This window comes from Equus caballus, chromosome 27, assembly GCF_041296265.1.
Source record: "Equus caballus isolate H_3958 breed thoroughbred chromosome 27, TB-T2T, whole genome shotgun sequence".
Classification (NCBI taxonomy): Eukaryota; Metazoa; Chordata; class Mammalia; order Perissodactyla; family Equidae; genus Equus; species Equus caballus.
Window position 1 is genome coordinate 14,374,983 of NC_091710.1, and position 7,442 is coordinate 14,382,424.

Genomic DNA, 7,442 nt, shown 5'->3' on the forward strand with positions numbered 1-7,442 from the left:
CTCTGAAACATAAACACATTGTTTTATTTGCAAATCTCATGATCTGGAGAGAGGCCAAAAGGTAGACACCTACATTTTGATAATTTGTCAAAAGAAATTAAAGGAAAAGAAGCTAAAAATTGTTGGTAACTCAAAGCTCTCCATTCTGAGAGCACAATTTGTGTATACATATAAAATAGGTGAACTACTGACATTTTATGTATAATATAATTATGCACATGTAGGTGATTCAGTTATTTCAATGATTTCAAAATAGTAGTTTAAATTAAAAGAACATGTTTAATATTCAAGTTTTTAAAGTCACCTGCAAAACTCAGTCTGATGACTTCTCCGTGACCTCCAAAAGCCGGTTACCTGATGATCCCAGGAAGTAGAAGGTGGATATTGTGTAAGTAAATTTTCTGGGATCAGCAGGGTCACCAAAACTCTGGCCCCATCCAAGATGTACTCACACAGACTTTTATCTTCAGAAGAGCAGGAAATCATGACACATTAGAGTTTCAATGTAGCAAATCCAAGTGTGGAGGCAAGAAGACCTGCACTGTAAACAAATCATCCAACCAGTCACTGGGAAGTAATTTTAATAGGACTAGAGTTCCCATTGATTTTAAAGGAAGATTTAAAACACATGCTCTAAGTATTCAAGGACTTAAATAGAAAACGCTTGTGGTTGGCAAAGGAATTTAAATGTCATCAAAATAAGAAAGGTTGCTAAAAAAGACAGCCACTAATCTGTTTACAAAATCATTCACAGAACTGTTTCTGCCATTTGGCTGCACTTGGAGCTTAATTTGTCAACATTTCCCAATCCACATTTTAGAAGAAGAATAATAAGGCATTCCCCTTTGGGTAATAGACCTGAGCCAAAAGTGGACAGAGTGCCATTTTCAAATGACACAGAATTTCAAAGTGTGCATCATTTTGATCACTTGCATCATTCCAACTGCATCCTTTTGAGGCTGTGTCTCTACTGACTGAGGAGCTAATCACCATACCAGTGAATTCCCATCTACCCCTGCAATGATCCACTTTTCCCAGGCACAGAACATCACTGGAGCTTGGAGAAGGTGATGCACCACAAACACAAAACCAGATCATGGTATTCACCATTCAATTATTTGCTCCACAGCTAAGCTCTCTCCTTCAGTAACAGAATGGCCACACAATGCTCCAACTGCCCTGATAATATAAATGAAGAAAAGTCAATAGGATTTATTGCCACGTAGCAAGCACCAGGTCCAAATTTTTCTATCAACTAATCGGAGACTCTTTCATTTTTTTTTTTTCCTAAGGATTGCCACCTGAGCTAACAGCTGTTGCCAATGTTTTTTTTATTCTTCTTTTGTCTCCCCAAAGCCCCCCAGTACATAGCTGTACATTTTTAGTTGTGGGTCCTTCTAGTGGCATGTGGGACACCACCACCACATGGCCTGATGAGCAGTGCCATGTCCATGACCAGGATCCGAACCAGTGAAACCCTGGGCCGCAGAAGTGGAGCACGCAAACTTAACCACTCAGCCACGGGGCCAGCCCCAAGCTCTTTCATATTTTGAGACTATCATTAAAATTGTGTCACATCTAACTGAAGGACAGTTGCTATTACTAAGTATTAAAAAATGTACTTCAGCCAGAAAACATAAGGACAAAATTTTTTCTCATTCCTTAACAATTAGTTTTCTCAAATGACAAGTTTTCAATTCAGAAACGTTTGGGGTTATAGTCTTCATTTCTTTTTCCACCTTTAATAGTAAAAAATATCAATATCCTACATATGCAATGTATTTTGGAGATTATAACTGGTTCATTAATGTATTTGACCATATACCTGGGAAGTCTCCTGAGAAGAAAAAAGCCTCTCAATTTTCCCAGATATGATCCTCACAGGTGATGGTCCAACATCTGTGCTTGGATTTTCTTTACCAACGTGCTGACATCACACCATGTTCTTATCTAACCATGGGCTAGGCAGTGCTCCTCAATCTTTTCTTGTCATTATTGCCCCCTTAAGCTTCTTTTTTAGACATTTCATTCCTGTAATCACCCACCCTAAATTTTTAACACCATAGAGTTTTATTTATGTACTTAATGCATTTCTGTGATTTACATATTAAAAATTGTAATATTTTCATCTCTCAAGAAAGTGCTTTTACCTACCAGGGAGAGATAGCATCCCCATTGCAAATGCATGTGTTAGAGTAATTTACTCATAAAAAGAAAGGCGGGTAAACAATTAAGTTATGTAAACTTGGGCCTAACTAAAATTCTAGCTGTACTTCAAACAACTACACAATTCTTCTCTTCTGCATCACCCCCTTGATAAAACATGTTTATCATCCTTATTAGTAACACAGTTACATTTTTCATTTGTCACCTTACTTATTATCCACATATTCCCCACTGGAATTTAAGTTTCATAAAAATGCAACCCTAGTCTGTAGTATTCAACATTGCATTCCCAGTCCCCAGAACTTTCTAGTACATTGTAGGAATTGAACAATATTTTTTAGATAAATGGAATCAGTGAAAATCTCCTGAACTTAAATGAACGCGGAGCCAGTTTTCAAGTAATAAATATTGACACTATGGGAAAACAATGGGAAAGGCCCTATAGAAACAACATTTAGCTCTTTAGGGTGCTACCCTCCTGCCCAAACAGAGTATCACTCTCCTGAGTGACTGAGCTATTTATTCTTTCCCCAAACATCTCTCTCACTCCTGTGTCACTTTCTTTGAAATTCATCCATTTTAATTTCATTTCTTTAGCTCATTGCATCACACTTTTCATGATGCACCTAAAAAGGAATACATCTGTGGAAATGAGATCATCAGATGGCTTTTCTCTGGCATAAGAAGAATCAAGAGAGTGCAAGTAACCTGGGAAGCAGAAGTCAAGGGACAGATGAAGGGAAGAAAGTGGTCCCCCAAAATGAGGGAAGAATGCCTCAAGGGCAGTCTGTACAATGTGGCCAACATTGGTTCTGTATTTTCATATTTTCACATCCTACTAGCAAGGAGTATTGCAAAGTGAGAAGAGTAGAGAAGGCAGAGTCTAAAAGATTTGATATTGTTGCTTAACCTCATTAAGTCTAATTTTCTTCTTGTATAAAATGGAGTAAAGTCCTTTCTAATAAAGAAAGTAAAGCCTCTTACTTTCTAATAAAACTTCTTGCTACACTGAGAGTGTTAAAGCATGTAGAGAATCTAGCAAAATGTGTACCTCATAGTTGGCCTTCAACAGCATTAGCTCACTCCCATCCCTTAATGCCTAATATTTTCATTGAATGAAAATGTCATAAAAAACCAAAGTGTCCTCGTACAATAGATCTAAATATTATTTATCTTATTATTTTTGTATTAAATATACTCATTTCCTCATATGTTGTTTTAAGTATCAGAAAAAATCAGATAGCAGTTGGCTTTCATGAGAGAGTCCTGATGATGAGTGCAAAGAAACATCTTAACATTCCTTAAAACTGTTCATAAACCAGCAAGATTCCACCTACTGAGAATATAAAAGTGCCTCACATTTCGTCCTTCAGTTCTTACACCTTCTGGGTTTGCCTTGACAATTTAAAATTTGTGTCTTGTTAATCTTGTCACCCCTCCACTGAGCACTCACGGTCACACCTAAGACAAATCATTGGCCTTAGTTTCCCTCTTCAAGTCATCTCTTTTGTCTTAGAGTAGAAATGACACTTTTTCCTATCATTACACCTGGCTTACATTCCTCTCCTGACAGTCAAAATGAACCACGTCATTTAATCTAGGTTCTGTTGAAATGTTTAATTTTCATCAAAAGTTGCAAACTTGATCATTTTGAATAGATTAAGTGCTGTTTATATTATCTTCTAGGCTTAGACTTTGTGAGAAAATTTTCTATATCTTATGAACTTTAGACAGTCAGGTATAAGTTAGAACACACAATCACCCCAAAGAACAGGTATAATATGTGCTGGCATCACTGTATAGTCAAATTACATAGCTCCGTATGACTAGTGAATTTGAAAAAAGGACATTTGTGAGAAGTAACACAAGTTGGAGTGTTATAGTTACAGAAGCTTTGATTTATAACATATTATATAGTAATGTAAAATGACCTGACGTGTTCCATATGCATAGAGCAGCATTACCACTTAAAGATATTGCTACATTTGACATAAGGCTACAACAAATTTTACACCATCTTTCTTGAAGGATAAAGTGAATCATTAAGACTGCAGAAAAGTTCATTTCCTATATACAACAACATACCACAGACAACTGTGCTTTATGTGAAAGAAAGTAGGACTGAGATTTAGAAGACTTGGAATCAAATTTTGTAGTTGAAACTCCTGGATGTGTGACTTGAGGCAAGTAAATTAGTAAATCTCTCTCGACTTCAATTTGCTACTCTGTAAAATGGGGATAGTAATATTGGGACTACCAATTTGCTACATGCATAAGTCACCTAAACGAAGTGAATATGCCTGATAGATAATAAAGTGCTCATTTAATGTAAATATATGTATCACATCTACAAAGCAATAGCTTTGGATCCTGGCCATATGCCTCTTTGCTCAGATTAAGTAAAAGAATGTTTATCTTTGTTCCTTCAAATGGCTTCTCAAGTCTTGGTAAGGGAAAAAAAAACTTCTTCTATATTCAAGAAAAACTGTGAGTCATAAGGATATTTAAGAAAATAAGACCAAATTAAGAGTAATTTCAAAATTTATGGCTTAATTTTTGTGCCAAGGAAAAATAGCAGAGATCCATTATAAATTACCCTTCTTCCTTTTGTGTGGCCCTCTTTTTGCTTTTGATAAATTCATAGTGTCAAAAAAAATCTACAGTTATTCTTTCACTCCCCAGCAGTCTCTGCCCCGTACAGAGTAGTAGATATCAAAGAATATCTATCCTCTTTTTTGCTTTACCAAAGGCTAAGCCAAAAGAAAAGAAGTTCTGAGATCAAGATTCTATGGAAAAGCCAACTCCATCCCAGTCGCATACATGTGAACATTCAGTAAAGGAGCAGCGAGCCTGGAGGAAGCATCCTCTAGGATCATCACACTCTGTGTTTATGGTTGTTCTTCTGTTACAAAGCCTGAACCTATGCACATGAGCATTGGTGCCATGGTAAAGTACATTAAAGCACCTGTCAGAGGGCTTGGCCACTATTAATTACTCAATAAACATTAGTATCTGGGACTTCTTTTTCTGTCAGTGATCTTTAAAATTTGTTGATGTTCTTGCACATATCATGACAGATATAATCCTCCCTATTTATATACATCATCACCTTCTTGGTGTGAACAGCCTAAGATATTCTCATCTTCAACAAAGTCCTTGGGACATTTTTTTTTTTGCCTTAAAACAATACAAATTTATTCTCTTATAGTTCTCTTTAGAAATCAGAAATGAGTCTTATGGGGCTAAAATCAAGACATTGACAGAGCTGATTATTCTGAAGCCTCAGGGAAATAATTCCTTTCCTTTCCTTTTCCACATTTTAAAGGCCACCTGCATTCTTGGCTCATAGCCCAGCATCACATCACGTGTTCTCCTTCTGCTGCTGTTGTGACATTGCTTTTTCCTTCTATCATCAATTCTCCCTTTGCCTCTCTCTGTTTTTTTTTTATTTATTTTGTTGGGGATATATTGGCTTATAACATTATGTAAGTTACAGGTGTACATTATTATATTTCATTTACTTTATTGGCTGCATCATATTCACCACCAATAGTCTAGTTTTTAAACATCACCATACATGTGTGCCCCTTTACCCCTTTCACCCTCCCTCATTCCCTACTCCTCTAGTAATCACTAATCTGTTCTTGTTATGTATGTCTTTGATTACCTTCCACAAATGAGTGTAATCATATGGTACTTGTCTCCCCTTATGTCATGTTTTACCTCCGAGTTTCTCATTCTGTAAATGATAGGATTTAATACGGGAATGAGGATTGCAAAGAATACAGTCACTAACTTGACCACAGGGTAGGTGGCCACAGGACACATGCAGGTAAATATCCAAGACACAAAAAGAGTACAGCTACAGTAAAGTGGGAGCCACAAGGTGGGAGGTATTTGTGTCATCCTTTGGAGCCATAGGACCTGAAGGAGGTCAGGATGGCTATGAAAGAGATGAGCAGCATGGAAAAAATAAGCAAGCACATGGCCCCACCGTTGGTTACCACAACCATTCCGAGCCTGTAGGAGTCCCTGCAGGCAAGTTTCAGCAGTGGAAAGAGATTGCACATGAAGTGGTCAATGACATTGGGACCACAGAAGGGCAAGTCAAGCATGAAAAGAATCTGCACAGTAGGGTGCAGGATCCCCCTGATCTAGGCCACTACCACCAGGAGGTGGCAGAGCCCCTGTTGCATGAGGTCATGTGGTACAGAGGCCTGCAGATGGCCACATAGCTATCATAGACCACAACAATGAGGAGGATGATCTCTGATCCTCCAAGAAAGTGTTCTACAAAGAGCTGAATCAGGCAGCCCCTGAAGAAAATGGTTCTTCTCTGGCACAGCCAGTGGATGTTCATCTTGGGAGTGGTGACAGAAGGATAGGCTGCATCTATAAAGGACAAGTAAGTAAGAGAGAAGTACATGGGAGCTGAAAGTGTGATGCTGAGGGAGATGGTGATGACAATGAGCAAATGGGCCAGCACTGTAAATAGAAAAATGAACAAAAAGACAATGAAGAGTATTTTCTGCAAGTCTGGATTCTGTGTGAGTTCTAAGAGAATAAATTCAGTCATATTGTTGGAAGGTGTGAGGTGATCCATTCAGGAATTAACACCTTCCTGCCGCCTACATTATCTACAAAGAGAAAAAAAATCCCTAATGAACATGAAGGGATTGTAGTCTGTATTTCACAGTACAAAAATAGAGTAGTCAATATAAACATGGAGCATGTCCTTGGCACTCTTTGCCCCAGTAATTGTTTCAATTCTTCCTCATTACCTCCATGTTGCTTTCAATCTCTTCAGACACCTAGTACCTGTCACCTATAAAACCTCTATAGGGCAACATTTGACGCGTGGTTTACTGAGAAAATACTGTATATCTGACATCTAGATTTTCCTGGTTCCAACTCTATGACCCTTTTTTGTGTGAGGAAGTTTTGCCCTGAGCTAACATCCGTTGTGAATTCTCCTCTATTTTTTTTCCCTTGAGGAAGATTAGCCCTGAGCTAACGTCTGTGCTGATCTTCCTCTATTATGTATGTGGGGTGCCTCCAGAGCATGGCAAATGAATAGAATACCTCCGCACTTGGGATCTGAACCTGAGAACCCAGGCCTCCAAAGTAGAATGCATGGAATTTTAACCACTTGGCCATGGGGCTGGCCCCCTCCAACTTTGTGACTTTGCTTAGTCATTTTGATGTGCTGTGCTTTCAAACCCTCCTCTGTGTCTGTGAGCTTACAAATCGCAACTCTCAGATAGATTTTGTAAGGT

The 7,442-nt window shown here is 38.1% G+C and overlaps 1 pseudogene; it reads right to left on the reverse strand.

Annotated features, from left to right (window-relative positions):
- Positions 1-5,829: 5,829 nt before the first annotated feature.
- On the reverse strand, positions 5,830-6,769 carry LOC138920974 (olfactory receptor 4C46-like; annotated as a pseudogene).
- Positions 6,770-7,442: the final 673 nt, after the last annotated feature.